A 25,627-nucleotide genomic window follows, 5' to 3' on the forward strand; every position below is an offset into this window, starting at 1 on the left:
AAGCTAGAGAGCCACTGATTCACCCCCTTTTCAGTGGTGCATTGTTTCTAACAAGCACCCTGAAGAAAAATTTAATAAAGGAAAAGCATGGAGAGATACACAAATTTTGGAGCTAGTACACAATGATTTGGCAGGACCATTTCCACATCCCTCTTTTAGTAGGGACAAATATGTCTTAATCATTGATTGATGATCTTTCTTGACATACCATTGTATACTTTCTCAAACAAAAGTCTAAAGTCTCTGAGTCTTTTTTAGGAGTTCAAAGCTTTTGCAGAGAAATAATTAGGGAAAACTATCAAGGTTCTACAAATCGATAATGGAAGAAATATGTCAACCGGATGTTTGAGTAGTTTTGTATCTCAGAAGGCATTGGTCTTCAACACATGGTCCCCTACACTCTACAACAAAATGGAGTTGCAGAATGTAGGAATCGGTCCTTGAAAGAAATGGCTAATTGTATGACTCACTCTAGATCATTGGAACCTCAGTATTGGGTAGAGGCCATCAAATGTGCATGTTCTATCAAGAATCAAGTTCCTCATCGAGCTATGAAGGGGGTAACTCCTTTTCAATCTTGGACTAAATGAAAACCCACAATCAAACACTTTCAAATGTTTGGGTCTTTTGCATGGACCCACATTCCAGTAGAGAAATACAAGGCTATGGATCTGGAGAGAAAGCCTTGCATATTTGTTGGGTATCCAGATGGTGTCAAAGGCTACATGATTTTCCATCCTACCACACATGATCTTTTCATTGAGAGGAGTGTTCATTTTGTGGAAGATACTTCCAATTCTTCTTCTACCACTTCTCCATCTTTCATTCCTATGGAGACATTGCAACTTCATGATGATAGTTCTTCCAAGGATTTCAATCTTCTTGAGGTGTCTTCTTCCTCCACTTAAGATGGTGATGATGAGGATTCATCTTCTTCCTCTCTTAGTCATTATTTAGAGGTTGTTGATTCTCCTCTAGATTCTCCTCATTCTCTAGGTACTAGGCCTCTTTTGGCTCATTAGATATTAGAGTCAATTGGTGATTGGGTTGGTGATCCTTCATATGAGAGAAGAACAAGGTCACGGTTTGAACATGTTGCACATCTTTTCTTTCCTATAACTTCAGATCCATATTCCTTTCGAGAAGCTTCAGGCATCCTCAAGTGGGATGCATCTATGCAAGAGGAGTTCAATTCCTTGGAGAGGAACCATACTTGGGATTTAGTCCCTCTTCCTAAGGGAAGGAAAATTATTTGGGGCAAATGGATCTACCGAGAAAAAATTGTTGTACATGGGCTGGTTGATAAGTATAAGGCTCTCCTAGTTGCCAAGGGATTTTCCCAAGTTCCTAGGATTGACTACTCTAAGACTTTTGCACCAGTTGCCAAGATAAATTCCATTTGACTTGTTCTTGCTATTGTTGCAGCCTATTGCTGCAAAGTTCATCAAATGGATGTGAAGAGTAATTTTCTTCAAAGTGACCTTCAGGAGGAGATATATATGGAGTAGCCACAAGGGTTCACCCAAGATACTTTGCTTGTTTTCCACCTTCAAAAGTCTCTATATGGTCTTAAACAAGCCCCTTGATCCTGGTATGCCAAGATGGACTCCTTCCTTCTGTCAGTTGGGTTCACTCAGTGCCATTTTGATCTGAACGTGTACATTTTGAAGTAGGATGATACTCTCACACTCCTTATTCTCTATGTTGATGACTTGTTGATCATAGGGAGTCATTCATCCCACATCAAGGTAGTCAAAAATTCCCTTCATGATCATTTCTTGATGTCTAACTTAGACCTACTCCATTACTTCTTAGGGATTAAGATCACTCATTCACCTTCTGGTATCTTCATTAGACAACCTAAGTACACTCTTGATATGATCTCTAGATTTTACATGCCTGACTGTAAGCCTACACTACCTCCATTTCTATGAGGGGTCAAAATTGAGGCTTCTTGTTCTTCACCCTTGGTGGATGCTATGTTGTATCGCCAATTGGTTGGTAGCCTCATATATCTAACTCACACGATTCCTAATATTTCATATGTTGTGGGCCTGGTCTCCAGGTTCATGTAGGAGCCACATGAGATGCATTGGAAGGCAGCTAAGTGGATTCTTCACTATGTACAGGGCACTCACAGTTATTGGATTCACTATGTATCGGTCATGGATATTAACTTGGTGGGATACATAGATTTAGATTGGGCAAGTGATTCTTAGGATTACAAGTCTACTTCAAGGTATTTCTTCTCTCTTGGTTCTAGTCTAATTTCTTGGTTGAGCTAAAAGCAATCTGCTATTGATCTTTCATCCACTGAGGATGAGTATCGAGGAGTAGTTAATGCTGCTACTGAGGCCATTTGGCTTCAGAACATTCTCACTGAGTTTGGTAAAAAATTCCTTTTGAAAGTCTATTGTCATCTTTTGTGACAACCAAAGTGCCATTATGATTTCTTGCAATCCTGTCCATCATCAGTGGAACAAGCACATTGAGATTCACATGCACTACATTCAGGAGTTGATTCATGAGCAGGTTCTTGATCTTTAGTACTGTCAGACATCAAATCAGACTACAGACATATTCACCAAAACCTTCACTAAGAGAAAGTTCATTCATTTGTGAGCTTTGGTTAGGGTGTGGCAGGTGTCCTCTTCTGGGGGATTTCTTAGTTTTTCTTTCTTTCTCTCTATTCTAGGGGGGGCATACTCTCTTTTGTTGAGGGGGTTATTCTTTGTTGGCAAAAAAATCTATTTACATGGGCACCTCATCAGGCTTCAGTTGTCGAGACCCATATTTTCACCCACCTAAGCTATGCTTAAAGGGGGGTGTTAGTGTAGGTTTTAATTTCCTTAGTTGGGTTTATATTTTTCCTATAATCCTAGGTATTTCCTACACTTTTATTAAGCTTGCTTACGTTAAATAAAGTTAGTTTAATTAGTGAGTGGGTGATTTGAGGTGTTGACATCCTACTAGGGAGGTGGTATTTTCTATCTTGGAAGATGCTCTTGCTATCCTTAACCCACATAGTGGCCTCACCCTATTGGTCTATTTTTCCACCTCTCCCCTCTCTCTTGCCTATATAAACTCAATACCAAGCTTGTATTTTTAATATAGATGGAGATAGTAATCTTATGCTATTTTGCCTTTGGATTACTTCATATCATTTTTCTCTCAGTATAAGTGTTATGTTATTTATATCATTTGCATTTATAGTTGATTTGATCAATCTCTTTAAATTCAATTCTGGGTTGTAATCTATTTCTCATATTTTAAGACCAATCGGGATGCGGATCTAACCATACGGCTTAGGCATCTATCCATACGGGACTAGGAATATAACCATACGGGTTAGGCATCTATCAATACGGGGCATAATGTTTCATCTATCCAATCTGGGAAAGGCATCTACCCAAACAAGGTAGGCATCTATTCATAACAATAGGATATGCTCTGCCCAAAGACTTTAGACTCATCGGGACCATCTGGGTCTTGAGGCACTCTCTAAAGACTACACTCCCATACTAGGAATGCACTGAGGTCGCTGTCTTTAGGAGTATATAAAAATAATTATATAAACAAGCTTGAGTTTCGCCTTGGAATTCAGCCTAAATCCTCGAGAAGTCAAGCAAATCCATACGGGATTCCTTCTGAGTATGCATTGAATTAATTTTAACCCTTCAATTAGTATTTGCACCATTTTATTATAATACCAAGGAACTTTGAGAACCAACTACTCACCCAAAACCCAATACTAATCCCCATCCCCGAACACCTGAGTATAAGGGACATCTTCATCCCTAGACTGCCTACATACCCATTTTGGCACGGGATCAAGGTGTAAATTATGTAGTTATGGTTTCTAACTATGGTTTAATGTCAACTTTATGGTGGCTACGCAACCCTTTCTAAGGTCAATGTCCTAGACAGCTTCTCTATGGTCGCTACCCATGATGGTATCTTCATAGTAAGAAGGCTCAAGGTGGCATTCTGCTTGTGGCCTAATACAACTAAGTCCTATTTCTTGTAAATACATCACCCTTAATCCATTATCATCTACTGAAATCACCAAGATAAAAAAATAAGTTCCATATCATCACACACAACCAAACCCTAATGGGCTTTTCTAAGGTTTAACTAAGTGGATGCAAATTCATTTAAAAATTATGTTTTTAGATTATCTATCCAAAGGGGATTACCCACCCCTTGGATTTTAACTCCCAAATGACCCTTATTTCTCCCTGATGATTTAGAGGAATGATGCCACATATGTCGTTAAGTGCAGTAATTCAACACGATGACATTACCCATAAGCATGACCTAGAGGCACCATAGATAACAAATGCTACTAAGGTTTTTGTTTCAAACTCCTCTTGTTTAGTTGTCTATCTAATAATTTAACTATGAATTCATGAAATCACAAATAAACATTACACTAAAATGACTATGAAAAAAACTATTACATGCAAGGAATTCCTGCTTTAAATTAAACTAAGATATAAGTATTACATGCTAAACAAATTAACCACTTTGGAAATAGCATTTTCTTGAAAGAAAACTATGATAATAATTAAAATTTGAACTAAATACATGATGGTACTAATCACTTGAAAACTATGATACTTGTAGGAGATAGCTTATGAAAATGACCATTACACTTTAAGTATGAATCCTAATACTTGAAAAGTACTAAATTACTTGAAATAAAAAATAAATGATTAGATAGCAAGACTTTGGAAATAAATCTAACACTACTAGAGAAACCCTATTTAATAATAAGCTTGAGGTTAACCTCATTATTGATAAACCAATTCTACCACTTAGAATAACATTAATTTTACATTTAATTATTCTCTACAAATGATAACCTTACTTTAAATAACATTCCTAATACTTCAAAGGTATTGAATTTCTTGGAAGAAAATTCAACGATCAAATAGAAAGACTTTGGAAATGAATTTCAAAATAACCACATTACTTTTAATTATCAGAATTTGAAAATAAGATTAGAAGAGAGTCTAATTGTTTTCCAATTAACCAATATAAATAAAGCTCCTAAATAATTCCAATCAATTTACTTCTATTTTCTTTTGAACTAATGCTAAATCTTTTACAAGGTTATAAGAACATACTAACTATTCCTTCCACCTGAAGTAATCTTAACTTTATCCCAGAAATTTCAAATGTTTAGAATCTTTCTCCAATAATTTACTTCAAATTGATTCTAAATTATCATAGGATAGATTTCTTGAAACTCAATTTAAGGTAAAAAACACACGAAAACAAATTATAATTTATTCATTAAATTTGAGATTCTTGCAAGATTATATTATATCTTGTAAAAAGATTACAATCTTTGTTCCTTTTCCATTTGCTGAAAACTATTATGGTTTCCTTTTCTATTTGCTGAAAACTATTATGATTTTAATAAAATTTATTTACATCCTAATCAATACTAATACTTTTCCAAAGTAAATTATACCATTTAGATTGTATGGAGATTTAACTATGAAATTTACCTCTAAGTTTAAATGTTATTAAAATTTATTTACACTAATTACTTGCAAGGTAAATGAAACTTCTCTCTTTTTTTTTTACTATTCTTATGTTTCTTCATAGTTAGAAGGTAATTGTTTTAACTATTAATATAATTCTCTATTCTCAAATGCCTCCTATATTCTATATCTTGAATCTATTAAGGAAACAATCAAATAATAAACTTCTCGAATAGGTGAAATCATATTGCTTGAAATACATAAAAGGGGCAACTATAAATCTAAACATATTTACTTGGTTAGTAAATTCTTTTAACCTTTAACATTTACACTAATTGAAAAAGGAAGCTTTGAAATAAATAAACAACATAAATATTTGAAATGTATTAGGGGATCTATTTACTACTAGAATTTATTTGAAGTTAATTAGTGATACTTGATGAAAAAGAACCAATGCTATGGATTAAGTTTAAGGAAATAATTCTATGAAAGAAATACTTTCTTGAGAGTGAAAGTATCAAGAAAATTCTAAGGGATTATTATGTCTTACAAGAGTAAGACTATTAAATCTATCCTAGATGTCTAACCAACATTAATTTCATATACCTTGGAATATATAAATTGTTTATGAGGAGCAAACTACACATATTTACACGGAAGATAAATCCTCTTTATTCCTTAATTGGAACTAAGAGAAGTTGTACTAAAAATTACAAGGAACACAAATGTTTGAGATGGTTGAATGTCTCAAAGCAAGTCTTATTGGAGGTGGACCACTACTTTAGGGTAAGTTCTTCTTGTTGACTTGAATTAAAGTGTTACCTATTTTAAGAAGGAATTTTTTTTCCAATGCACTTATCATTTCCATAATTGAAGGGGAAGATTCGTATTTCCAATTAAATTCTATTATAAGTTTCATCAAAGAGGTTGTTGATTAGAATATTGATTTAATGTTCTAATCATTTGAATAAGAATATTTACAATTTTGATACCCTAAATTTATATCTTCTTAAAATATTACAATGAGGGTAAGTAGCTTAACTTATAATAAATATAATGTTGATTAAGATAATAATTAATATTCGCTCAAGAATGAATATTTAAAACTCGCTATTAAATTTTTTTTTTTTTTTTCAGATAACTTTAATTACAAATTAATTGTAAGATACAAATAAATTTTAATATTTGAAATACTTAAAATAAAAATTATTTTAACTATTTGATTAACTTAGTATCAAGTAAATTTAATAATAAAAATTTTATTTTCAACTCTAAAATAACTTATAATTAATAACCCAAAATAATGATGTAAATAAATATTATTTATTTTAATAAAACAATTTTATTTATTTTGATAAAATAATATGATTTTGAATTAAATTGATTTAATAAGAAGAAAAAAAGCATATAAATGTTAAACCGTAAGAGGGAGGAGTTGCGGCGGCCCACCCCTCTACGGGTCCCACTCCCCCCATAGTCTACACATGCAGGTCCATAGGGTTGGGGAGGGCCTTACAACCCCTTTTTCCTTCCCATTCATAATTGTTTTGAAATTTGAAAAAAAAAATGCACAAACTAAAATTTAAACTTTTGAAATTTATATATTATTTTTAAAATTTCAAACTTACTTTATTTATTTTATATTTATTATTATTATTTTTTAAAGACCAACTTCACTTTTTCAAATCTGCGAGCACAATGGCCCAGCGAAGGCACAAGGCCTTGTGTTTAAACCGTGACACTACATGTTCGAAGATAATATATTTATTATTATTATTTTTTTTAAAATAATTCATTCAGTATTAATATCAATATTTTTAAATAGATTTATATAATTTTTTTCATTTTGAATTTTCTTAAGATATTAATTAAATTTAATCTTAAATAAAATAACATAAATCTATAATGAAATTTGACAAAAAATATAGATTCTAATTTTATTTTATTTTTAATTTATTCACCAATAGAATTATAAATCACTAAGATAGTAAATTGGATAAAAGGGAAGGGTTTCATAAAAGAGATAAAATATTAAATACATTTATACGTACACTTTTATTTTGAAAATACTAACTTGCTAAAAATTAAAGTTTGATGAAGGTAAAAAAAACATTACTTATTTATTTACTTTTATCAACTCAATCTGACAATAAGAGATAATTTAGAGAAAGGGGAGAAATCTTCTACATTGTTTATCCCATCACATTTAAAATCCACTTTTCAAATCTAAACGAAATATCTAAATCCTTAACTACTTCTAAATTTCCATAGAAATTATAACATACATGCAATGAAATTTTCCCTTTTATTTTTTCTCCTATTGAAATAAAACGTGAAGGTAAGTATTAGTTTTTTGGAAGATAAGATGAAACGAACCTAGATCTAGATGGTGAATGAAAACCTTGTAGTTGAATCGACCTTCGAATCCCCAACCAACCTTCTTCATTCCTCTTCTTGTAATGTGGTAAAAGAAATCTTCTCCCAATTCTCGAGAATCCTAACTCATGCGAAATTTCTACAGAAATTATGCTACAACTAACATGAATTAAAAAACAAATTAAAGAACTCGTGACTACTTTTCAAAAACAATGAACTCCTTTTTCAAAAAATCTTGTATTCAATATATAGAAAATAGAGCCATTTTCCCACTACAAAATAATTAAATGATTCAAATATTCTTTTTTCCCAAAATAATTCCATGCAAAAGTGGGGGTTCCATGCATATTAAATTTGAATTTAAAATTCTTTCATGCAAGACCTATTCCTTACAACTTGTCATAGCGGTGATTACATTTGACCATGCATTTAAAATTTGAATTTCAATTTATTTCTAGAATCTTCTTATTTCTCCTACACCATGTGCTCAATTAGAATATTGGGAAAAATAAATTAATTCTAATTAAATTATGACCTCACGTGTGAGTCACCAGTCACCACTATTCTTTCTTCTTTTTAAACTAATTCCATCCTCGTTCATTTTTTCATCTCTAACTAACATTGCTAATGAAATAAATAGTAATAATGGTACTACTAATGATGATAATGATAATGATAATGATAATGATAATGATAATGATAATAATAATAATAATAATAATAATAATAATAATAATAATAATAATAATAATAATAATAATAATTCATATCAAGGTCCATAAATAGGGTTATGACATAAAGGAGTAATATTTGATATATGTGCACAACAAGGCAACAAAATAGTTTCGTAAAAAAAATTATTATTGTTTTTTTTATATCAATGAAGGTAGTTTGTAAAGAACTTGTGTTATTTATTTAAGAAACACTAAAGGTAGTTGATTGCATGCCAAAAGAGCCAATGGGTTTATTTTATAAAGGTTAAAAGTTAAAAGAGTTAAAGGAGGGAGCTCTATTATCTAGGAAATGAAAAACATTATAATTATGTAGTTTTGAATTACAAAATGATGTCTAATACCTAAGATTTATTTTATTTTATTTTCATTTGTAACTACTTTGTGAGGGTTATTATCTATTTATTCTTATATTTGATTTTTTTTTAAAATTCACACATGTATCTACATGTAGCTAGTAATTTCGGGTCCACCCATGTTTCATCTAATGAAAATTTTAGAGAATCAAATGTTATTTCTATTGTTATAGGTTTAAAATGGTAAAATAGGAGACACAAGGAAGTAGATATTAGAGCATGCATATAACTTCAAATAGCTTCTAAATCCAAATTTTTATTTTTCATAAGAAATTTTTTAATATTTATGTCTCTTGTTGAAGCAAGATTAGACAAGGAAATATTGTAACCATAGATAGTTTGGTACTCAATTCCTTGTTGTAAATATAAGAAGGGATCTATTCAAGATAAAGATCAAGATGGATAATTGCTCAAATATTTTGGGAGTTTAGAGATATTAGGAATTATACCTTTACAAGGTTCATAACACAACTTCATGGAGAATAGTGGATACAACTCAACATGGACGATTCTCCATAATTATGGAGATATATTACTTGGAATTTTTGTGGGGTGGGATCCAAGAACTCAATAATTTAACTCAAAAGCTATATGTTTATTAGAGATACATGATAAATTGATATACCATTCTACGTAATCTAAAATATATTTCCGAATAGAAGCTTCTAAAGAATATGAGGTTACAATTAGTTTCAATATTTAACTTTTTTACTTTTATTTTTTGTAGTATAAATCTTTAAAAGAGATGCCAAAATGTAAGGTTTACATTTTGTAATAAAGTATCTCTAGTAAACTTTAGTTATGTTAGCAATAAAAGTATGATTTAGGTAATAAACAATGTAATAATATGTAAAAGTGAAAGCCAAGATTTTGTAAATTCCATAATGAAAAATTAGATTTGAAAGTCTCTAATAAAAAATATGCAAAATGTAAGAAGCACCATGCTCACAAAAAATGTAAGGTTTGGTGAACCAGACCTCAAAATGCATGTAATATAAGTACATAGATGAGATAATTCATAAATTAGTACAAATTTGAGCTAATTAAATACACATGAATTAAATCTCAAAGTGATATTAGAAGTTAATGCAAGCATACAACACTCCGCATTCACCATTTAAAATGTTACAGTTGTCTTCTTCCTATTGATAATGTGGTTTTTTATTTACCTTAAATGCATAGTAACAAAAAAAAATGCAATTATCTTTCTCTAACAAACATTTCATCTTGTAAATATGAGAAGTTATATTTGTAGAAACCAGCCTATTTCTTGTGCTAACCAGAGTTTTCCAATGCCAATTATCTTGAGATAGGAAGCCAAGTTTATAAAATATACCCTCCTTTGATTCCCAAACATCATCTAACACCACATCATATCTCTTTCCTTTTCAATTTTTTATAAATGAACTCTACTGGTTGCTCTTGAGATATTTTCTCACTCCTATTTTATTGTCCTCACCTAAATGGGAAGCTAGGTCACATTGCAATGCTAAATGGAATAAGACTAAGAATTTAATGAAAGCTATATAGATTTAGCATACCTTTATTTTATGTTGTTGTAAATTTGCTAATGAATATAATACTTTCCTATGTCCTTCATCTCAAACACAACATTAAGTGGAGAGGTATTGTTGTCTAACAATATCACCATGTAGTAAACTTTCAATTGTATTCCCATTGATTGTGAATTATTGCCACTAGAAATAATTTTAAAGAGAATTAATTTCTCCCATTCAACCAACCAACTAGTATTAAATGCATCATCTAGAAATATTTGTGAAATTACATTAGTATAGAAAAAGTAAAATTGGTGAAAGATCATTTTAGAAACAACTTCATTCTTCCAAAGACCTGTATAAATGTAGGTGAATGTAATTGTTTCATTGAATACAATAAAAAAATAGTTGTTTTGTAGAAACACACCATATTTTTACATTTTAATATTTAGTGTTTCTCCATCCACCACAAGAGAGTTCTATCAAAGCAAGTTAGATTAAGAGTTAGTAAGAATGGAGATTGCAGAACTGAAAAATTAATGAGAATATTATCAAAGGTCATTGAAGATAGTTTCTAGAAGTTCTCAAAAACTAAGAAAGTTGTTGTTTGAGGAAGGCACCAAGCATGTTAAGGCACAAGATATGTTGGTTCGAGAAATTTGAAGAGTTAAGAGGAAAAGAATGTTGTTGTAAAAGATCATAGTTTTTTTTAGGCTTTTAATATTCTATGCAAAGTGAAGCCCTGGAGCCTATATGCATATAGAGGAAGATTGTGGAAGTATTGAACTAAAAGAAAAGGAAATCAAGCCATAGCTAAAGGAGAATATGTTGGAATAATTGAAATCTAAAGTTGCATCACAAGTCAAGAAGAAGAGAATTGATCAAAGAAAAGAAGAGAGAATATCAAATGCAGTAATATTCAGTTTTGAGAGACCACTATGTCAACTAAGGAAGTAGATTTGAGAAATCGTGGATAGATTGTAGTTCTTTAACTATCAATTTTTTTTTTAAAGTTATGAAAAATTTAAAATTATAATTTATTTATTATATTTGGAAATGCTCATTCTTGAAGAAAGGTATTTTTATTATAGTTATTCAAAGCCCTCAAAAGAGGTAAATAAAATTTTGATAAACAATAATAAAAAAGTATTTATAAGGTAGTCAAATAAATCAAAACATTTATTTTTCTAAAGAAAGTTTTTCACTCAATATCAAAAGAGATCCAAAAATGATGACAACAAAAAAATAGAAAGGGAAGTAATTGTTGTTTCTTGATAAAGGTCATTTTATCTCATTTTAAAAATAATTAAGATTGGAAAAAAGATAAATTGTATGAAGTGAATAAAGGCCAATTTAAATTTAAATAAATAAGGAGTAGATTATGAATGTAATAGGGTAAAACAATAGCCATTCAAAATAAATTCAATCATAGAATAGAAGCCATCAATCAAAATATTGACCAAATATTATAGATAAGAAGATAATCTAAAGGCGAACCAAATTGCTAGCTATTTGGAATCTAGCCAACATTGAACACATTACAGGAGAAGAAAAGAGGAAGATTAGAAGGAATGCAAAGTTGCACAAAGGAAAACAAATTGTCATATCAAAATTGATTAAGACTAAAATTAGTTATTTCAATCAGAAAAGTTGGTAAAAGCAAAAAGAAGAAGAAAAATAGTCTAGAAGAAGAGTTAATAGAATAAAGGAAAAATAACTCAGAAATGTTAGAAATTATAAAATAGAGAGAAGCAGAAAAATGTAAACTTTTAGTTGAAAATTATGATCTTCTGGAAAAAATGGAACAACGTTAATGATGAAAATGAAGAGTTAAAAGAAAGAATAATTTTTTTTAATGAGATTAAGAAAAGGAATGAATATTTAGAAGAAAAGTTGAAGAGATTGGAATGAAAAAGTATTTTATAAAGAAGGAAATATCAAAATTGATAGAAGAATCACTTGCAAAAAGAAATGAATGTTTGAAAGAAAAACAATTAGTAAATGATGTTTCACTTTACACGTGAGATTTGTGATTGTCATTTGGTAAATTTATTTTTGCTAAAGTTTTTTGTGATAAAGATATTGATGATGATGTTAATAAATCTACAAATCTTGATAAAAGAGATAGCAAAAATAATGTTGGTTTTTAAATCTTGAAAATAATGGTTATATAAGCCAAGGAATAGGAAAACATGAACAAGGATTAAGAAATCCAATTGAACAAATAATGAGACCAAAGTATGAAGTCCTTAGGTATGTTACTGGTAAAGGAAAAATGAATGCAAGTGCTACAGGTTCAAGAAAATTATTTCAAGGAAAGTAATATATTGAGTGTACTCATTGTTATAAGAAACTTTATACAGAGGACAAGTGTTGGGATTTATATCATTGTGGTATTTTTTGTTTAAAGAATCACTGTGAAAATACATGTTAGAATAGAAAAAAAATAATGAATCAATAAAAGGATGCATAAAAAAGGATTGTGTACGGAGCTATGGGTCGAGTTGGCAGAACATTATATGCTTGATAAAAAAATTCAACTATAAATGCTCATATGTCATGAACAATCAACCAACATATTGATGTTTGTGAAGGATAACAAATTGTTTTAGCCAAGAGAAATCATTGTTTCGATCCATTGAAAAAAGAGTTGCAAAAATTTTGAGAACAAAGTTTTAAAATCAATGTTTGAGAGATTGCTACAGTAGATAAAGTAAGCCAAGAGAATAGTATTATAGTTTTAGGTAAAAATATTATAGCGATAATTTAAGGATGTCATACAAGAAAATTTACTATGATTGAGTCTGAATACTTGGTTGCAAGATTAACTCAAAGAGGAGAAATAAGACAATAGTCATTAGCAAAGGAAGATGATTATTGTGAATGCCAAAGAATTCATGGTAGTAATTAAGGGGGAGTGTCGAAGAGCATTAATTTCTCCCCCTCAATCAAATTGAGAAACTTCCAACTGATTATCTAGACATTTCTCCCACCAACTAGTATTGAATGCATCATCTTGAAATATATGTGAAATTAGACAAGTTTAGAAAAAATGTCGGGTTGGTGAAAGATAATTCAATAAACAACTTCATTCTCCCAAAGACTTGTATAAAAGGAGACAAATGTAACCATTTCATTGAAGTTAATAAAAAAATATTTCTTGTGTAGCACATACCATATTTATGTTTTCGAATATTTAGTGTTTCTCCATCCACCCCAACACATAAGATAAGATTTATTGTATAGATGAACTACGTAATTCTTCATTTGCATAAGAAACTTCATGAAAAACTTTCATCTTGTGACCATCCTCAATAATAGATCCCATACACTCCTTGATGTCCTCAATTTTCCATCCTATCCTAAAGTGAAAATTTCATTGATTATAACTTAAAACCTACAAGATTAAGCATCATTTCCATACATAGATTCTATAGAAAATTAACAAGAGATTTCCTCTACAAATAAGGAAGAATTAATACAAATTTTAGCTGGCCATTACTTTACACCCTCCTAATGTGGAGATTTTTAATTAGCATCTTGTAGAAAACCCTTACACGTGTGAATTTATTCTTGAAACACAATAAGTCTACATAGAAATTCACTACAAACTTTGCCTCCTTAATTAATTTTTCAACGTCCATCTTCACAACCATCTCACAAATCTTCCCTACAACAACTTAGATACAAGAAATGTCATATTATAACCGAAACTCCTCTCAACTTTCTATACAAATAAAATAAAGTGACCCAAAGACTTAGAAAATAGAGTTTATGTATACACCAAAAATAGCATGGACTTGATAAGGTTGGAGTTGATGTAAGAATGGTCATTTATAAGCTAGCCATTTATAGAAACCAACTTTTTCTCTTTACTTGCATGCTTTTCTTGATACTTGTGTATGCAGAGTAATGTTCTTTAACCTTTCAATAAAAAAAATAAGATAATTGCATAAGGATGGAAATTGAAAAGCTAAAGAGAATTTTATATGTGCAGGTATGCCTTTAGATGGAGTATTAAGTCACACCAATAACACAATTTAGCTCAAAATCATTAATGAAATAAGTAAGAGTTGTCAAATTTAAAATTCAAATTTTCAAAATGAAAAGTTGATCTCAAATAAATCAACACTAATCCTATAATGGCACCAAAATGTAATGGTGGGTGAAAAATGTGTGAACGAGAGATCAAAAGGAAAAATACCCTTTCCCTCCAAGGAGAGATGAGAGTTTTACTATGGATTTCCCTTCAAACACTTTTCACGCATTACATTGGATGAGGGGGGAAATTCACTACATTCAACCTCCAAAAAAGAAGATAGAATTATGAATGAACTAAGAATGATAAGTTAATCCCCTCTTCTACTTGGAATGGAAATGAATTGATTAAATTATGTATAGAGACTAAGTGCAATAGAGACGAAGAAATGATAACTCAAGATCAGACTGTGGGATGAATTTTTGCACCTAGATTTGCTAGTAATATTTTCAGATGGAGCTGCCCTGCAAATTTGACGAAAATTTGCCCGAACCATGGCGAAAGTATACATGGTCCTCCGAAAAATTCATGAAATGAAAAGGGTTATTCTGCCTTTGCAAATGGAGTCCAAATCCAAAAGTATAGTTGCACACCTACAACCGACACACAGAAAAGAGAGGAAAAGGGGTTGGGATTGGGGGTTTGCCTTTAGGTCAAACCCCAGTTTTGGAATTAACCAAGTAATGAAAGAAAGTACTTGAAAGTAAATGTAATTGAAAAACTGTAATGTAAATCACCTCAAGGGAGGTTTTAGGTACAATATAGGTAGATTTCCTTATGTGGACTTGAATGTTGGAATCGATCTCCTCTTCAATGGTTGAATCCTTGACTTGAATGCAACACCTAGCCTTGAAGGAAGACTTGAGAATGCTCAATGCTAGAAAGGAATTCTTGAATTCTCTTGAATGCTTGATCACATGTAAATTTCCCCATCATCTAACTTATGCAAATGAGAAGGTAAATGCAAATTTTATACTTGTCTATTCGAGTTAATGAAACTGATTTTCGACACAGTCCGATGTCGAGGAAGTTTTCTCGCTCACTGCACAACCATCTATGCAAAATTAGGAAAGGTCCTCCCCCAAAATAAGGTAGGGACAGGGGTGCCACACCCCTGTCCTAGGAGGATAGGGGTGCCACACCCCTGTCCTACCCTTTTCTCTAGGGAAAAGTGCAGACAGGGTGGTGCAGAGGGCAAGGGAGAAGTAGTTTTTAGGGGTTGAGCAGTCTCCGACCTCTGATCAAGCTAGGGGATTCGATCTCACATGCGTGAAGATGATAATATGGTCACAAATTTCTAGGGATTAAATTTTATGGCACTACATTTATCCCCCACATTAGTGGTAGTATGAGCATACACCAATACTGTCGGTAATGTACATAGTTATGATTTAGCCATTGTGAGGAAATTTTAAACACTTATGGATAGGAGAAGAAATAACCTTCATGGAAGATAGCCAAGGATAGCCCAACTTGACATGAAATTGCTCGGAAGAGGGAATGATAACAAAGTGGACAGCCATAGATTTAGTATGAAGTTCAACAAGAAGGGTGAGAGAGCCAATGGTAGGATAAGAGAATCCATCAAATAACTTCACAACCACATTAGAATCATCATATATTTATTTATGCAATTGTAAAGTAAAAAGATACTCTTCAGTTATGATATTAACCATGCAAGAGGGAACAATAAGGGCACTAGGGAAAGGTATATCCTTAACCTTTGTAACTATGTATAAAGGGCCATCAGGTGCTATAATGGTCTTACTAGGGTCAAATGCAATACAAGGATCCTTAGGCATATCTTGTTTTCCTACCATATTTACCAAGTTTGGAGCCATAGAGGTGAATTCCTCAAAAGAGAAAGAAGTAGGCATAATCTCAATAATGTTAAAGGTATGAGAAGGCAAGGGATGAGTGAAAATCTTAAGATTTTGATTAGGAGGAGTTACTGATTTATTCCCTTTATCATTTACACTTACCATATATATAGTATTATTATCAATAAAATCTTGAATCTTATTTTTCAATGTGAAACATTTCTCAGTATCATGACCATGCTGACAATGAAATTGACAAAATGAATTGTTATCAAAATAAGGGGATGCAAGTTTAGAAGGATCAGCTGGCTTTATAGGAGTAAGTTTGATAACAATTTCTTGCAACAAATGAGACATAATACTATGTAAAGATTCATTCAAACGAGTAAACTATCTTTTGCTTTGGAAAAATTTAGAAATGGAAGGCACGCCTATTGTAGCATTCACATTGTTGTTGTTGATTGTATCATTGAATTGATGAAACCTTTTGTTGGTTTGAACTTCACAAATGGTTATTGAACACTTCCCCCCTTATCACTCAGAGCCATAGGAGTGGATTGCTCCATTTGACCCACAACTAGTTGATAATTATGGAGTGTTTCACACAACTATGGAAAGGAATTAAACTCAGACAAAAGAAGCTTTTCCCTGATATCTTTTTGCAAATTAAAAATAAAAATTCATTGATTATCATTATCAGGTACATGAAAAGAAATTTGAGCACACAAATGCTTATATCTACCAATGAAATCAGTCACTTTTTCTTTAACACCTTGTTTACAATGCATCAAATCAGTCAAAGTGATTTTAGGACCAATGTTGTTTTGAAATTGTTAGATGAAAGCAGTTGCCAGTTGTTAAAATGAAGTGATAGAATAAGAAGGCAAAGAGAAATACCATTGTAAAGCCTTATCTTTTAGTGTTCTTGTAAAAAACTTTGCAAGCAATCTTTCATCATAAGAAATATTGGTACACAAGGTTTAAAATGTTTTGACATGTGTGAGAGGATAACCTTTTTCATTATCGAGTTCTAATTGAGGGATCTCAACATGTTTAGGTGGCACACATTTAACAATATCAAGAGAAAGTGGGCTTGCAACATCAAAGGTGGGCATACTAAACTTGAATTGACTCATAGAAGTGATTTGTTGTTGTAAGGAAGACACGGTTTGAGAAAGATTATTAATTGTCTCTTCAATACAAGAATTGATGTTAGACAGAGTTGATTGAGAAGGTGGTGTGGTGTTATTGAAAGAAGGCGTGGACTGAAAATAAGGTGATGGGACATTATGATAAGTAGGCATAGGTGATGATTGGGTAGGGAAAAGGACACTTAAAAGAGGAACAAATTTGTTGAAGGAATTGCCCCCTTGTGTCACATTGATTGGTTGAGGAATAATAGGAACACTTATTGAAGACAGGTAAAGATGGAGGATTTAATGAAGAAGAGAAATTTCCCCAATGACTAATTGTTGTAGGGATGACATCTTGAGTTGAAGTAGCCATGATGTTGGAGGTAAAAGTAAGAATACTAGTCATAAGAGTAGTCAAATGAATTGAAGGATTGACTTGTGTTGAAGGTTGTGAATAACCTAGGGTTTCAAAACAACTCTTCATAGGCATGACATTATAATCAACAATATGTGCAATTCCACACAATATATCAATTCCATTCAAGTATCACTTTGAATCATGTGCTTAAGGCATTCAATTAATGGAAGAGCATCACTATTAGGGTATTCTTGGGACATCTAGTGGTGAAAGTTATCAAATTGATTGTCCAATGTGGAAAGTTGATCTATAGAGACTCTAGTTAAAGCTTCTTCTTCATCATGGGGTGAATAGGAACATGATTACGATGGGAAGAATTAGCATGATACTCATTAAAGAAGTCAACCAAATTAGGCTCCATGTCCTCGGTAATGAAACCTTGAGAGGCCTTAATTGTAATTCTTCATCTAAGGGGGAAAGTATAGGTGGGACTAATAGTGGTAAAACTCATGCACTAGAGGGAAAATTTGAATTTTGAATTATACGGACAAAGCTTACAAAATTGAGTAATGTAAATTTTAAGAAAATATTGATTAAACAATTTGAACTTTGTTGGAAGAAGAGCATGACACAATTTCCAAAAATGAAAGGAAATTGGAATTTTAAAATTAGGGCCAAGGGAATACCACTTAATTTTAAAATAAAAATTTTTAAAATTAGGGTAGACTATAATTAACCTCTTAATTTTAAAAAAAATCTTCAAATTTGAAATGTTGAATTTTGGAGGTTTTTACGATTCTATAGGGATAAAAAATCGATAAAATCAACCAATCTTTTGGATTTAGGCTATTAAATATAGTCATAATAGTCTTCTAAAATTTCAGGAAAAAAGTTGAGGATAGTGACAGGAATGCACATGGTCCAACCAACTTCTTTTGAAAATTTCAAGGATGAATATTATGATGATTTCAACTCTAACCCCAAAATTATGGTTCAAATTTACAAATAAGACCCTATTAGGGTTTTGGAGAAAAAGGCCAAACCTAATGGATAGGGACACCTTGGAAAATGTTTAGAAATATGAGTTTGATGAAATTGATTGAAATTTGTGCAAAATCCAATTAAATTTGAAAATTAGGGTTTTATGACCTAACCACTTAATTTTGAAATTTGAATTTTGGGAAAAAGGAGGGAAATTGAAAATTTGAATTGTAAGAATGAAAACAAGTCTGAGAACAATCACAAATCTGAAAATTAAATGGAAATCCAATTTTTGCACAAGTTCAAAATGATTTTTTTAAATTAGGGTTTTAACAAGTAACCACTTAATTTTGTAAATTTGATTTGCAAATTGAACAAGACAATGAGGAAACTGAATTTGACAAACAAAAAAAAATTCAGATCTAAGATAACCACAAGGAATTTTTACAAATCAAAAGTTCAATTTTAATTTTAAAAACTAGGGTTTTTAATGATTTAACCACTAAGTTTGTAGAAAATTTAAACTTTCAAAGAAAAAATGCAATTTTGTTCAAAGGAAAGATTGCAAGAAGTCAGGTTCACCAAAATATAATGGTGGTTGAAAAATGTGTGAATGAGAGATCAAGAGGAAAGCTATCCTTTCCCTCCAAGGAGAGATCAAAGTTTCACTACAGATTTCCCTTCAAACACTTTTCACGCATTACATTGGAAGATGGTGGGGAAATTCCCTAGATTCAACCTCCAAAGAAGAAGATAAAATTATGAATGAACTAAGAATGATAAGTTAGTTTGCTCCTCTACTTGGAATGGAAAGGAATTGATTGAATTATGTATAGAGACTAAGTGCAAAAGAGATGAAGAACTAATAATAACTCAAGATCGCAGTGTGAGATGAAGCTATGCACCTAGATTTAGTAGTAATATGTCAAGACAAAGCCGCCTTGTAAATTTAAGGAAAAGTTTCCTGAATCGTGGTGAAAGTGTACATAGTCCTCCAAAAAATCCGAGAAACGAAAAGGGTTTTTCCGCCTCTACAAATGGAGTCCAAATTCGAAAGTATAGCTTCGCACCTGCAACCTACACATAGAAAAGAAAGGACGAGGGTTTGGGATTGTGGCTTTTATTGGGATCCAAGAACACTGAGAGGGGGGGTGAATTAATGTTCTGTTAGTAACACAATATTTTATCCTTTTATACCATACACATATAAATCGGTAAACAAATAAACATATAACATGAAGCAAACAAGCCATCCACATAAATGAACACCATAACACACATAATTTGTACGTGGAAAACCTCAAAGAGGATAAACCACGCTGGGATTTGTGATCCATAATATTAGTTCACTGGGCATATGAGAGGATATTATATATAATGGGGGCTTACACATGCAGGAAGGCACACTGCCTAGAGCATATTGCTCATCACTAAAGAGTCTCACTGACTACAAGCTTCTGTTGAAGTAAAACAATAAAAATGAACTCAAAAATGCATTTGCTATGCTAAATAAAGTTCAGGTTCTAGCTCTGCTCTGTACCAGTTCATAAACCCTGGACACTACTACTGGTATCTCTTCTCCTCCAAGAATGCTTTCCAAACTATCTATAGATCATTGCATGATATAAAATTTGTATACAAATGATCTACATACACATATTTTGCATTTATACAGTTTTGTAATATTCTTCTATGTCACTCCTTATCGCACACTTCAAAATGACCTAACAGACTGACCTATATGCCCATTACAAACAATATGCCTTTTGTAGGCTTACAATGCATTATAAAAGATATACAATGTTGGCCATGACAATAATTACAAAATGATTTTCTAAATAAATCTCCCTTGATGTCAGCTTCCTTGCAGTATTGATGTCAATGTCGGTGTTGGTGCTGGTGTAGCCCTGAATGCTCCAAAGCCGGTGTCTGTCTGTACATGCCTCCTATTGCCGGTAAATTATTTCCATCAAATCTTGTTTCCATCAATGGAAACAAAATGAATCTGATGAGTGTCAATTTCCAACAATTTCCCCCTTTAGCATTGATGGCAACACTCATGTGAACAATGGATTCTTTGTCGGTTTAACTGAAATATGCTCCCTTGAGCAATACACTCTTTATGATATCCTGATATCCTTCCCATGTGATATTTTCTGATATTTTTCACATACATACATACTCCCCCTTTGGCATCAATGCCAAAGTTCGGTGAAAGAATTGAAAGAATTTAGAACAAAAGAATAAATGAATACTGTTAATTTCACTAGAGCTTGACCAACTTCAAAATTTCTAAGTAAGCCTTATACAACAACTAAAGATATGTATCCCATCCAGTTTTGAAGGTGTTAGATATGGATGCTAGTCCACTTAGTAAGTTGGCAAGTGTTTCCTTCTTCTTGACTTCTGTCGGTGTGGGTTTAACAATCATGTCCATGCACTCTCTCCAATATGGGACTCACCAATCCTCTAAGACTCCTTGCTCAAAAATAGTTTGTGCCAGTACAGACTATACACTTTCCTTAGCTGGTTGTATCGGTATATCTATAGTTACTACCAGTGTATACAAAATTGGAGCTAAACTATCCAAAATACCTTTCCCTTTTGATTTATCTGCAATGGTGGAAGTTGTTGCCTTAACAAATTCTTCATGAGATGTGAGAAAATTTGGATTCTTCTGGCAGAATTTGGTCCAACTCTTACTAGTCTTATTTATCACTTCATTTACTCTGCCCATCATAAGGCTTATCTTCCGAGGTTTACTACTAAAAAATATCTTATTTACAACTTCAATGCATCTTTTTATTTCCTTATTGTTTATAGAACCACACATTTCCAAAATTTCTACTTCCTTAATCTCCCTATCTCTCTTGACAGTGTCAAGTCTTCTAGCATCAAGTTTATTATACAAAGATAGAGGTATGTCCTTCAAATTTTCTATTAAGGATTTCTTATAAATGTCTACATGTAACAAAATAGCCTCTTCTATTTCATTTTTCTCATTTTCTTCTAAGTTCTCATAATACATAGATACATTTTTCAAAATTCCATTATTTGTAATTTAATCAATTTGCTCAATACAGGTCATTTTAGTCTTACTAGACTTAGTGTCATCACTCTTCTTATTTTTTCTTGTGGTTGTCGGAGTAGATGTAACTGGTTTTCTCTTTTGTATAGGCTTCCTTGCTAGAGGTGGTGGTGCAGTAGGTTTAGTTTCCTTTTGACAAGTCTCCTCCTAGGCTTCACCTTCTTCTCCTCTATCGGTGGTTTATCTACTTCCTTCCTCTGTACCCTTCTGAAAGCTAGAGGTTCATTGTCCTCAGGGTCAGAATCAGAAGTGATGTTAGAAATGTAAGCTTTATGATTCTTCACCTCTGTAGTACTAGCCACTACCGATTCTACTGTTGATTTCATAGTCTTGTGTCGGGTGAACCTTCATCAATGATAAACACAAATCTCTAGATCTCTTTAGATCTCCTCCAGGGAAATATGTAGGATTTTGTAATGGCTTTGCCAACCCCTAAGGCTTATGCCTCAGTTACCGATGGAATTTCCTCCCAGTGGAGGAATACCCCGTTCTACCAGTGGAGTTACTAGTGTAGATCCATCTCCACTTAGTTCTTCAAATTTTATAACCCATCTCTTGGTGTAATCGTGTTGTATTTCATCTACCTTCTACTTTCCTTTGTCATTATCTTTATCATTGCTAACCGGTTGAGTCTTGCTTCTGCAATACTTAGCAATATGACCTATTTTGTTGCATGCATAACATGTAACATTGTTCTTTAGAATTTCTTTGACAAATTTGGTGTCATTCCTTGACCTATTGTGATTAGCAAAATGTCCAAACTTTCCACATGCATAATATTTAACATTCATTCTGCAATCTTCTGATCTATGACCATATTTCTTGCAATTTGTGCATTGACCAGGAATAAAATTGTAGTTTTGATTTTCTTTATTTCTACATTGTTTAGCCATATGCCAAAATTTATTGCAAACAAAATATCTACCATTGAATTTATAAGCATTAGATTGCCTTACTTGTTTCCTCTGTTCTGATGAGTTCTGCATACCTGTTGTCTGATCTTCATTTGCAGCACCGAAGCATTCACCTTGTACAAATCCAAGTCATCTAGAATCATCAATCTACCTTTTTCTTTTTAATAAGTCATCCAATTGTGCAACACTAATCCTGAATTTTTCTTTATACTCACTTGCAGTAGTCAGATAATCTCTCAGAGTAGTTATTTGTCTTTCAAGTTCTTGTTCATTCTTCTGGGAGAGTGCCAAATCATTTCTCAACAGATTATTCTCATGAGTCAATATGCCACATTCATCAAATTTGTTCTTCAAATATATAACAAGATTATCTTCCTTCTTATTTTTGTCCTCAATATCTTTTGATAATCTCATAGTCAGATCTTCCATTTGATTCTTTATGAGCATGTTTTCTTGAATTAGTTTCTGACATTGTTCCTTAAGTGCATTCTTTTCCTCATCATCCAAGTTTTGCAAATTTTCTTGTCTCTTGTCTTGAGAAGATGATAACCTTTCTTGTAGGATAAGAATGAATTCATTTACAAAATTCAATTCTTCTTGCAATTTCAACTTCTTTAACCTTTTAGCATCATAATCCTCAAGAGACATCTCAAGTTGCTTCTCCATAGCCATGTTCTGAGATTCCAGTTTCAAGATCTTCCTCAAGCTATTAAACTTATTTCGAGGTACCAGGCTCTGATACCAATTGTTGGGATCCAAGAACACTAAGAGGGGGGGTGAATCAGTGTTTTGTCAGTAACACAAATTTTTATCCTTTTATACCATACACATAGAAACCGGTAAACAAATAAACATATAACATGAAGCAAATAAACCATCAACATAAATGAACACCATAACACATAGAATTTTTACGTGGAAAACCTCAAAGAGGAAAAACCATGGTGGGATTTGTGGCCCACAATATCAGTTCACTAGCCATATGAAAGGATATTACATATAATGGGGGCCTACATATGCAAGAAGGCACACTGCCTAGAGCATACTACTCATCACTAAAGAGTCTCACTGAATACAAGATTTTGTTGAAGTAAAACAATAAAAATGAACTCAAAAATGCATCTACTATGCCAAATAGAGTTCTAGTTCTAGCTCTTCTCTATACCGGTTCATAAACCCTAAACACTATTACCAGTATCTCTTCTCCTCCAAAAATTCTTTCCAAACTATCTACAGATCATTGCATGATATAACATTCACATACAAATGATCTACATACACATATTTCACATTTATACAGTTTTGCAATATTCTCCTATGTCACTCCTTATCGTACACTTCAAAATAACCTTGTACACTGACCTATATACCCATTACAAGTAATATTCCTAATGTCGACTTACAATGCATTACAAAAGATATACAATGTCGGCAACGAAAATAATTACAAAATTATTTTCTAAATAAATCTCCCTTGATTTCGACTTCCTTGAAGTATTGATGTCAGTGTCGGTGCCAGTGTTGGTGTAGCCTTGAATGCTCCAAAGCCCGTGTCTGTCGGTATATGCCTCCTAATGCCAGTAAATGATTTTAATAAAATTTTGTTTCCATCAATGACAACAAAATGAATCCGATGAGTGTCAATTGCCAATAGGTTTGCCTTCAGATCAAACCCCAGTTTTGGAATTAACCAATTAATGAAAGAAATTAATTGCAAGTAAATGTAACTGAAAGACTGTAATATAAATCACCTCAAGGGAGGTTGTAGAATGTAGGTAGATTCTATTGTGTGGAATTGAATGTTGGAATCAATCTCCTCTTCAATGGTTGAATCCTTGACTTGAATGCAACACCTAGCCTTGAAGGGAGACTTGAGAATGCTCAATGTTGGAAAGGAAATCTTGAATGCTCTTAAATGCTTGATTAGATGTAACTTTTCCCCTCATCCAACCTTTGAAAATGAGAGGGTAAATGCAACTTTTGTACTTGTCAATTAGGGTTAATGAAACTGATTTTCATCACAGGCCGACATCGGGGAAGTTTTCTCACTCACTGCACAACCTTTTATGCAAACTTAGGAAAGGTCTTGCCCCAAAATAGGGCAGGGACATGGGTGCCATGCCTCTGTCCCTGGAGGATAGGGTTACCACACCCTTATCCTAGAGGGGACAAGGGAGCCATGCCCCTGTCCTGCCCTTTCCTTCAGGGCAAAGTGCAGACAGGGTGGTGCGGAGGGTAAGGGAGAAGTAGTTTTCAGGGGTTGAGCAGTCTCCGGTCTCTGATCAGGCTAGGGTATTCAATCTCGCATGCTTGAGGATTATAATGTGGTCAAAAAATTGCTAGGGTCACAATTTTAGGACACTACAAATCCTAAGCACAATATGGTTGAAATGGCACAAAAGGGTATTATGTTAAGGTAGAGATTAAATGTATGGATTTTAGTTCACAAGTAGGTCTATTGAATAGCTAAGACAATTAAACATATGTGAATGTGTGTAATAGAAATAGGAAATGGTTAAATAAATAGAAGAACGTCTAAATAGAAATGAAATACTAGGTAAATAAATGAATCAAACTTATCACAAGAGTGGTTCATTTGTCAATATTAAATTACATTAAGTCATTCTATGGAATGACCCAAAACGAAATGATAATTTTTATTGGCCTAAAATTTCATATTTGTATTTTTATTTGACATTGAGCTACATGTAAATCCTTAAATAAGATCATATATTTCAAATTATAAAAACATCATCAAGTATATAAAAAATTAAATATTAAAACATGAATTGATATAAATTAATTGAAAAATAATATACCCATCTTGAATTGTTTGCATATTA

Source organism: Cryptomeria japonica, chromosome 8, assembly GCF_030272615.1.
Source record: "Cryptomeria japonica chromosome 8, Sugi_1.0, whole genome shotgun sequence".
In the NCBI taxonomy this organism is placed as follows: domain Eukaryota; kingdom Viridiplantae; phylum Streptophyta; class Pinopsida; order Cupressales; family Cupressaceae; genus Cryptomeria; species Cryptomeria japonica.